At 35.7% G+C, this 10,768-nt stretch overlaps 3 non-coding genes across 3 annotated transcripts; 2 read left to right on the forward strand and 1 right to left on the reverse strand.

Annotated features, from left to right (window-relative positions):
• The first annotated feature begins 486 nt into the window (after window positions 1-486).
• On the forward strand, window positions 487-558 carry TRNAM-CAU. Its single transcript has one exon. It is a non-coding gene; the product is annotated as a tRNA-Met (tRNA).
• Window positions 559-1,153: 595 nt separating this feature from the next.
• Window positions 1,154-1,233, forward strand: TRNAL-UAG. The gene has a single exon. It is a non-coding gene; the product is annotated as a tRNA-Leu (tRNA).
• A 374-nt stretch (window positions 1,234-1,607) lies between these two features.
• LOC111440447 lies at window positions 1,608-1,713 on the reverse strand. The gene has a single exon (XR_002709938.1). It is a non-coding gene; the product is annotated as a Plant small nucleolar RNA R71 (small nucleolar RNA).
• Between the last annotated feature and the right edge of the window lie 9,055 nt (window positions 1,714-10,768).

Genomic DNA, 10,768 nt, shown 5'->3' on the forward strand with positions numbered 1-10,768 from the left:
AAAGAAGTACAAATATAAAAAGTGAAATTGGAATATCTCAAGTTATGGAGAATGATACAAGTGTTGAATAGCCATTAATACCCTTTTATATATTGTCTTAAAGTTTGTCGTAGGCAAACTAGAAATCCTTACTGAACGTTTGAGAAAATTCTTATGATTATAAAATGCGAAAAGTTAGCTACTTCTGATGGTACAAAGATATAATTGTAACTAAGGTTATGATAAGATATGATAGTACCCTTTAATTATGGATGATGCGCTTCATTGAAGGACTTCCAAAGTATATTTCTCAAAGGATAACTACCGCTCTCAATGAAGAGTGTAAGCATAAGATTCCTTGGAATGAATTCACTTATGGTGATTTAGGTTATGTAATAGCCAAGTCAACGGCTAGCAAATATTGTCTACTTTGGCCTGTTACATATCGTCGTGAGTCTCACGGTTTTAAAAGCATCTGTTAGGGATCAAAATGATATTAATTAAATAATCAGAGTGGCGCAGCGGAAGCGTGGTGGGCCCATAACCCACAGGTCCCAGGATCGAAACCTGGCTCTGATACCAACAATAAATAACATTTCCCATCAATTACAAGGTCCCTATAACTTGAATACTCAAAGACAGGAAATAGGAATACTCATACTCAAATATTATTATAACTTCTCGTTTCACGAGTACTCAACCTCACCTTCAACCTAGGAGGGATCAATGGTATTAATGAACTCTTTTAAATACTCTATGGGTGTTGTCCAACTCATGGTTTGAAAACGCATCTACTATGTTGAGAGTTTCGCCCTACTTTGACTAGTGCATCGTGTAACGGTCATACTTCTTCAAATGTGCGGCTTCGTGATCTTGACATGCTCGCCAAAAACCTTATGGGGTACACAATCTCCATTCACATTTTTCACCTCGGCTTTGTGGCTTTGTTATACCATAGGCAAGGTTTGCCTTCAACGTTCAAACATCACTTATGTGGAATCAAAACTTGTTTGACCACACACGCCACCTATGCATGCATGTTCTATCATGTGCGACACAACAATGTTACATCTCATCGTTATCACAGTTCCCAACAACACGATCCATGTATCGTGATGCAATCTCATGTCTTGAGATACTCAATCACTTTGGTTTTTCTGGACACATTTGTTGGGACAGTTTGGCCGAGTGGTCTAAGACGCTAGATTTAGGCTCTGGTCCGAAAGGGCGTGGGTTCAAATCCCACAACTGTCATGATCATACACTTTTTATTACACTTTTTAAATGTGCGGCCTCGTGAGCTAAATCCGTGCATTATTAGACCCAAAACACAAGGAACCACGTTTGAGCTAAAGCCCGTGATGTTTCAAATGTTGCAAACCATTGAGAAATTTCATGGACTATCGTCGGAAGATCTCCACCTACATCTAAAGTCATTTTTAGAAGTGAGTGACTCGTTTTGATTCCAATGAGTGGATAAAGACCTGATTAGATTGAGCTTATTCCCTTATTCTTTGAGGGATGGTGCTAAATCATGGTTGAATACCTTAGCATTGAGACTAATTGATTCTTGGAATAGTCTGCAGATAAATTTTTTATCAAGTATTTTTCACCCACTAGAAATGCACGGTTCAGAAATGAGATTGTCGCTTTTCAACAATTTGAAGATGAAACACTAAGTGAAGCGTGGGAGAGATTCAAGGAGATGCTTAGAAAATGTCCTCATCATGGATTACCTCATTGTATACAAATGGAGACTTTCTACCATGGATTAAATATTGCTACTAAACAAGTAGTTGGTGCTTCCGCCAATGGAGCTATTTTGTCAAAGACATACAATGAAGCATATGAGATTTTAGAGAGAATAGCATCTAACAATTGCCAATGGGCGGATGTGAGAAGGAACCCAGGAAAGAAGACCCGAGGAGTACTTAAAGTTGATGTTTTGTTTTCTATCAACACTCGACTAGCTTCGTTGACTAGTATTTTACAAAATCTAGCATTGGAACATGGCACAATGACCAAAGCATCAGCCAATACAGCTGCTGTAATGACCCAGACAATAGCTAAATCTTGTGTATATTGTGGAGAAGAACACACTTTTGATCAATGTCCAAGCAATCTGGCCTCAATTTTTTATGTGGGGAATCAAGCTAGTCAAGGGAACCCGAAAAATAATCCCTTCTCAAATACTTATAATCTGGGGTGGAGAAATCATCCAAACTTCTCATGGAAGAGACAAGGCTCATACAATCAACAAATGCCACCTAAAGCAATTTATCCTCTAGGTTTTGAATTACAAAACCAATTGACATATGGTTCTCAACAAGCCACCTCCCAAGGGAAAGGAGCTAGCCAAACTCAACACATACCAGGAATATCTCTTGAGAGCCTAATAAAGGAATATATGGCTAAAAATGATGTTGTGATACAAAGTCAACAAGCATCCTTGTGAAATTTGGAAGTTCAAGTAGGTCAATTAGCAAATGAGTTACGAAATAGACCTCTTGGAAAGTTGCCGACAAACACTGAAACACCAAAAAGAGAAGACAAGGAGCAATGTCAAGCAATAGAGTTGAGAAGTGGGAAAGAAATACCCAGCAGAGGAGAAAAAAATTAAAGCACACGGTGATAGTCGCTCTCAAGAAACTGTTGATACACAACAGAGAAAGAAGGAAGCTACTGTGCAGAAAGAGCACAACAAAAATGATGCAGAAGTTGCTGTACAGAAAGAAAACAACAGAAATTATGCAGAAATTGTGAAGCCTCCTAAAACACAAACAATAGTCAGCAGTGGACAAGAAAGCAGAATATACACACCATCACCTCCTTTCCCACAAAGAATAAAAAGAAAGAAGTTAGAAGCCCACTTTGAGAAGTTCCTGGATATATTTAAGGGAATTCACATAAATATACCATTAGTTGATGCTTTGAAGCAAATGCCAAATTATGTGAAATTCTTGAAGGATGTGCTCACCAATAGAAGAAAGTTTGAAGAATTCAAGGTGGTACCCATTGAATGAAGAGTGTAGTGCAATAATGAAAAATAAGATTCCACTAAAGGAGAAAGACCCCGGTTCATTCATAATTCCCATATCAAGAGGAGGGAAGAAGCTAGGCCGAGCATTATGTGATTTGGGATCAAGCATTAATCTAATGCCGCTGTCTATTTACAAAAAGTTAGGTATTGGTGAAGCTAGACCAACTACAGTCACACTTCAACTAGCAGATCGATCTTTCACTTATCTAGAAGGAAAAATCGAAGATATCCTAATTCAAGTGGACAAGTTCATATTTCTAGCAGATTTTATCATTTTGGGGAGACTATTTTTTAAAACCGGAAGAACATTGGTAGATGTCCACAAGGGAACTATAATGCTGAGAATGAATGATCAACAAATAGAATTTCATATGAATGACAACATGAAATATCCAACAGTAGTAGAGGAATGCTCAACAATTTATAAATTGACAGAGAATCCAACAACTGATAGCTGGAAACAACAACAAGAAGAAGACAGCAGCTGGAATAATTGTACTACACAACAAGTAGAATTGGAGAAAATTGTAAGAGTTTTTTAATCACTGGAATTAGAGGAAAGAATAAATTCATCAATGAAGTTATCTATCGACACACCCTTGAACTACATCTTAGAAGAACTATTTGACATATGGGAGATAGACTTCACAAAATTATTCACACCCACAGTAGAAAGGAGAGTTTCGAAGGGACATCATTTCTTTGACAATGGATAACTAAAAAAAATGAAAAGAGAAAGAGGGAGCTAGTCACAATTTGCAAGCAAATATATGAAGCTCCGAGTAAACCAAGTTAGTTTTTTTTTTCTTTTTATTTATGCACTTATATAGTTGTTTTTAAATAGCTATCGTCACTTTCTTTAGAATGATAGTTTTGTAGATTTTATTTTACTTGTTGTCGTGAATAACTCACATGCCCCAAAGAAGTTATTTTGTAGATGAATTAGGGGGATTTAGATGTGGTTAGGAATGCAAATTTCAGCATATAAAAGAGACTAATTACACTTGGTGCATGCTAGGATGTGATTGATGACAAATATTATTCTCTCGTAGTGCACGTTGCCACATAGTTGTCTTGTTCATTTTCATTTGCATGTGGTTTTATTTCATTTTAATGTTGTTCACTTTCTCATCCACTACATGCCAAGGAACCACCACCAAAGAAATTTTTTTTAGGAACATCCTAAAAGATTTTCTAATCCCCCAATGAAAGAAATTTGTATGGAAAAGAGAAATGGACAGAAAATAATCCTTCTACATTCTCGGGTAAGCTTGAAATGTTAAGAAAGGGGTTGCTAGACATCATAGCTCACATGCAACAGTAGACATACAGCAATAGTATCAACAGCTGGACTGATAGCAGATTTACAACAGCAGTATTTCCAAGTTTTTTGATAAAATTTTAAAAGAATGGAGCCGCAGAGAATCTTTACGATGCCTAAAGATAAGGGAATTCTCTAAACACACCCTTTACAATCTTATTATCTTATTTTGAAGCACGTATTCATATTTTGTTGTCTGTTTTTGTTTTGTTGATTGCATATAATTTTGAAAGATGTTCATGCATGCACCTTAGAAACTACATATAATTTTGAAAGATTTTCATGCATGCACCCTAGAAACATGAGCTTTATTAAATAGGGTAATATGGAGTAGGGATGTTTTATGCAAGAACTAGGGATCTAATATAGTGCTTCAATGTGATAAATAAAATAGTAAGGTGAGAGGTGTGTTTCCTTAAAAACAAAATATATAACTCGAAAAAAAAAAAAGTTGAGGAAATTACAGCTTAAATGCAACGACCCAAAATTTTCTACTTAATTTAAGGTCGCTACCATAAACATTGAATGCGGAAGACTTCATTTAAATTCCTTAAAACATGACCTTTAACTTAAAACACAGCCATGAACTTACGTGTTTCGAAAACATCTTTAAAACGACATAACAAAAGACCCGAAATAAAATAAATAAGCGTTTAAGTTTAAAACATCCTATTCTATCCTAAGTCTAAGAAAATAAATACTACTATCCTATGCATGTGCCATGATCTTGAGTTGTGATGCCGTCGTCAGCCGTACAGGAATGCCTTGCCTTAACCTGAAAAATGTAGTAGCACATGGCTTGAGTATTTAAAGAAATACTCAGTAAGTGACCCCACTATTGGGGTTAAATGCAACAATCACATGCAATAAAATGATGGGACCTATCTTTCGTTTCGTTTCGTTTCATTTCATTTCGTTTCGTTTTGTTTCATTTCTTTTTTGTTTCGTTTCGTTTCATTTTCCCTACAGTGTAATCCTAACAGGTAATCGTGGACGTGTACTATATACTCTACACGCAGCCCATATGTGCGAGTATGGGCTCACCAGCTAGTTCGCACACCGCTGGGCCACTGTCCCTAGCCGGTGGGCATGCTCTGGGGGCCCACCGGGACCCGTTAAAACTAAAACCGTCACGGCACCGCTATGCAGGGCATAATGATCGTTGTCCTGCCATTTGGATGTACGCGTCCGTACCCTCGTGATGGGATAGGGGTATCCTCCCAAACGCATGTTCACACAATATGCATGAGGTCCCACTAGTCCTACAGTCATCATTTAATGAACATAACTCCGTGTCACGTTTTCATGCTTACATGTCATTCTCATTCTCATTCCGTTACATATCATACATATTCCTAGCGGGGTTATGTATCATGCAATTTATCGTATTTCATGTCATACAATTCATTCAGTTACATTCCAATACTCATACAACAAGCCATAATCATACAAGGGCACACATCGTCACATGCATTCATATCACATAAACTAAGCAGCATAAATAACATACATTCACGTTCACATGATTTCCTACTTAAGCACAATAATCTAGAATACAATGTATCATATCATAACCAAGTCATAACGTAAACACTTCACAGTCATATCGTTCTCTAACTTACCATAGCCTTAACGTTCTTATACCTATCACAGACATATCATTACATGACGTACCTTAGTCATATCGTCACAAGAACGTACCCTAACGCTATCGTTCTATCAATATATCACAAACCTATCCCTTTCTACCCATAACCTAACCGTATTCTTTCATCAATCTCTCCTATCCATAGCACTCCGGTATGTAACCTAACTCTAACGTTTCATGAATGTATCTTACTCCTATCGTTACATTTCGTTTTGTGCATCCTTCTCGTACCCTATCTCAAACATATCCTTGAGCACATCGTACCATAATTATTATCATACAAACCACATATTATAACATAACATAACATACAGGAAGCATATCGATCCACAGACAATTCACACATATCAATATATATGACACGTACAGAACCACAGGGCACGTGTCAACATCAAATATAATCATGCCGATAGTAAGGTCACTTACCTGGATAGCTTAAGTCGTTGTCACAAATATATCTTTAATGAAAGTTCGATTCTGTCCTTTGAAATCCGAGTCAACCTATATGATCTCATGACATCAGTTTCAAGTTTTATCTCTATAAAATTATTACTCTAATTTACATTGGCCATCTTAAAATTCTGATCTTTTTTGTTGGACAAACTTAAAGAAGCTCACTGCCCCTCTGACGAAAATTCTGATGTTTTCTGTTACACAAAATTGAAAGGAGCTCATTGCCGTCTGATATTTCATTTTATTGTTAAATACTGTTTAACAAATCTTTCCTCAATTTCCCTCCTTCTCTCTCTAATCTTTTTACTGTAAATAGGTTTTTCAATTGTGTAAACAGATATTACTTGCCAATTTGAAGTACAGGGCTATGATCTTTTAGTTTATAGATTTGCCACCTAAACTTTAATTGAATCTAACTTATAACCTTATTTCGTATAATTAAAACGCTAACAAAAATCTAATAATTGTATATAAAATCTGATTATTACAGAAAAGAAGATTTGATCCTACATTAATTTCTTATCACCATAACTATAAAGGAAAAGGAAATCTGAGATAGGATTTTACCGTAATAATTGACAAACATCTCTAAATCTGCAATAGCCATTGTACTTCTTCTGTTTCTTTTGTTTTGGCAGGTGGGATGGGTCGAGGAGAGATAATTGTGGGAAGGGACTAAGGGTTAGTGGAGAGAGGTGGGGAATGATTTTTTTTTTTAATTCTAATTTTAATTAATTAATTAATTAATTATTATTATTATTTTAACTATTTTTTTTTATAAAGTTTGTTTTTATTTGTTTATTTCTTTATTTATTTTTTGGCTATTACATTAAATGGAAGGGAGTATTCATCAAAGTTAAGATGAGGATCCAATCTATCATAATGCACCTTAATCAGAAAGAATTTCCATAATACACCTAACCTTTAGACCATTTTCCCAACAAAAACAATAACCAAGAGCTTCTGCACCTCAAACTACTTTCAAGAATGATTCCACACCCACACTAATGCTCATTGAGGACAATGGCTAGTTTAAGTTTGGGGGTATTAAAGCAATTCCATCTCCCCATACAAATTGCAAAGCCAAAAAAAACAAAAAAACAAAAAAAAATCATACCCTAGACCACTCCTCTTCAACCTGAAGTGGAAAGCAAACAAATTGTCTCAATTGCTCGTTGTCAGGTAATCTGCATCACCAATGTAGGTGTCTGAATCGAAAGTAATTGGGATGTAAATAAAAAAAAGTTATCCTTATTGGTCAGGTGAGTTGCATCACAAATGTGGCCACACTGAAAACTACAGGATGCTAGCAAGAGAGTCGAGCTAAGGGAGAATGAGTGTTAGCCTATATAATCATTCCTTGAAGACTTAGGTGATTTGCACCACAAGTGGAGGCACCCAGAGAATAGGGGGATGACTTGAAGGATTCTCGAGAGAGAGAAAAAAATTGTTATGATAAAAGAAAATTAATGAAATAAATTGTAAAGCCAAGTCACAAAAGCAAAGGTAAAAGAAATGATAATCATTTTAGAAGTGTTTTGGGGAATACGGTGAAAGTGAGGAATGCGTTATTTTTCTTGTAAGATTTGGTTATAAGTGTAGGGTGAAATGTGGGGGAAAACTGAATTGAGGAAGGAATGTAAGGAATGTGATCTAAATCAGGCATTTAATGAATACTCTACAAACATAAATATAAATTGAAGAAAAATTTTGTTAATGAGAAAAAAAAAAAAGGAAGAGTGGAGAGAATGATTGCTCAAGGATGAGCAATCTCTTAAGTTTGGGGGTGTGATAACTCTCCAAAAGTAGAGTTATATCAAGTCTTTTTACCATTAATTTTGCACTTATACTCACCATTTTCTCATTAATTGCTCCATTTATTCTAATTAGTATACATGAAATAGCCAATTGTGGTTTAATATGAAAAAAAGATCAATTTGCATAAATCGAGATTAATTGTACATTAATTGAGCTATTTGGTAAAATTTCAGAACATTTATGCTGAACCATGATTCTATAGCAAATCTGGAAACAGCACTTCTTGCAAATCTGGAAATAAATTGCTGACCTTGATGCTGAAACAATCCGGAAAGCAAACTTTTCGGGGATGACCTAGAAATTTTAATCCACATCAGCAGTCTACGTGGATCATTGGCTACCAAATTAGAAACATCCTAGGTAGACAATTTTATCCTTTCTCAACCCTAAATTAGAAGAAACAAGCATTATAAAAGATTATAAAAGGAAAAGGATACCTAAAATATGGAGGGGCCACACTTGGGGAGAGAAATCGGATTAGACAGCAGCAGCCTCCGCTGCTGTGAACTGCTGTGAAACCAGAGAAGAAGAAGAAAATCCTAATCCAGCACCTGTTGATAGCAGAAGGAAAAGGAGACCAAGGATTGATTAGGGCAAAGAGGTGGATGTGAGAGCTCAAGGGAAGGGAACTTCCATTGACGAACGACGGCAAACCGGGATAACTCTCTATTTACTTATTCTCTTTTCTCATTCCATCAATTTTACATGATTGAGATGCGAATTCCTCTGTTTAATTCAGTTTGTATGGAGAGCTAAACTTTATAGGTGAGACAAAAGAGTTTTATATAGTTTAAGTATGTTGACGGTATGATTTGAGTTTATTAAAGAGTTGTTGTTAATGATTAACATGTGTGTTTAATTAGCTACTTTACATACATAGTTGTTCTCTTATTCAGGAGTGTTTGGTTTTATGTCCTAAAACTCGTAGTTTGTAAAAAAAAATATATTCTATATTCAATAAAGTTATTATTGTTGTTTATTCAGTAAAGATTGTTACCAAATAAAGTGAACTTTACGATCATTAATCTAAATCCAATAAACTAAGAATACTCTGGCTATAGTATGATTACTTGAACTATATGTAGAGACATAAGAGTGGATCAAGTTCAAGTATATAGTCAAAATGATCTATAGTATAAGGATAAGGCTGAGTACCTTATTTTGGGGACACTATGGATGCGGCCCACTTTTGTATATGATATAAACAATGTGATCATTAAATTGTACATGTGGAGACATGTGAGTGGGGCGTCCTATGCAATGAGTATTGCATAAGATCGGACAATGAAGAAAACTACTCTCACTTTATAATGTCGTTTACTGTTGAGACTGTTTTTCTTTTTATTCGATGACCTAGGTAACTCGATCTTAATCTTGAGCTAACCATGAACTCCTGTTTATTCGGAATTATCCTTAGATTTGCATGGGTGAGAGTGGCTCGAGTTTGCCGACTCAATAGGCCTCCCATTTCAGAGGTAGGACTGGGTGAATAGCTGGGGACGTGGGGATAGAAGAGAGGTAGTTCCCTTAAGCACTGACTCCAGGTCTTGAACAAGGGGCCCCACCCTCTCATTGGCCTGAGAGGGATTCGGTTTACTGGTTGAACCACAAACCAATTGTTCATAAGAGGATCAGTGGGACATAAGAAACAAGAAGTAACTTCAGGGGTAAAACGGTAATTTAACCCAGCGCTAGTTACGAACAACCTGTGAAGGATCGACTTACTAATCATGGTTATATCAAATGGACAGAAATATATCTATAGTGAGGGGAGTGCAACTACTAGGCTATAGTGGAGTGTCCTAGTAGTTAACGAATATTGGTTAACAAGGTTAATGAGTTTAACCGGTTAATCTTGGATCATTGGAGCCCATGATCTATAGGTCCATTAGGTCCCTCTGCTAGCTCATATCAGACTAAACCATAGAACAGTGTGACGAGTGAGTTCAAAGTGTTCGAATTCAAATTAGGGAATATGCGCTACATATATACGATATATTTAACCGCATTTTTGTTTTATTTACGAATTAAACAAAAAGAGAGAATCGGAGATATTTAAATAAAATTTAAATATCTTAATCAATTATGTGTCGGAATTGATTGGGATTGGCATTTGAATTAATATTAAATATTAATTAAATAGTTTAATTAATCATTTAATGTTACTTTAATTTGAAATTCATTATTCAAATTAATTGTTGAATTAAAATGAAAAAAGTCAAAATGTTGACTTCATTTAATGGAAAAATCCATGTTAGTGGAATTTTGAGGTGTCAAAATTTGGTGAACTCAAACTTGCATGCTTGCCACATAATCCCAAACATTTGAGTAGAATTTTGCGTGTCAAAATTTGGTGATCTCAAATTTGTATGAACATGCAAACATTACTCTATAAGTAGAGTGATCATAGTACATGGAAGGGCTTCCTTGGTGAAAAACCTTGAGAAAAACCTCTTACAAACACTTTCTTCATATATACAAAATCCCTCCCAAGTTTAGTCACTCACCG

Source organism: Cucurbita moschata, unplaced genomic scaffold, assembly GCF_002738365.1.
Source record: "Cucurbita moschata cultivar Rifu unplaced genomic scaffold, Cmos_1.0 Cmo_Scf00258, whole genome shotgun sequence".
In the NCBI taxonomy this organism is placed as follows: domain Eukaryota; kingdom Viridiplantae; phylum Streptophyta; class Magnoliopsida; order Cucurbitales; family Cucurbitaceae; genus Cucurbita; species Cucurbita moschata.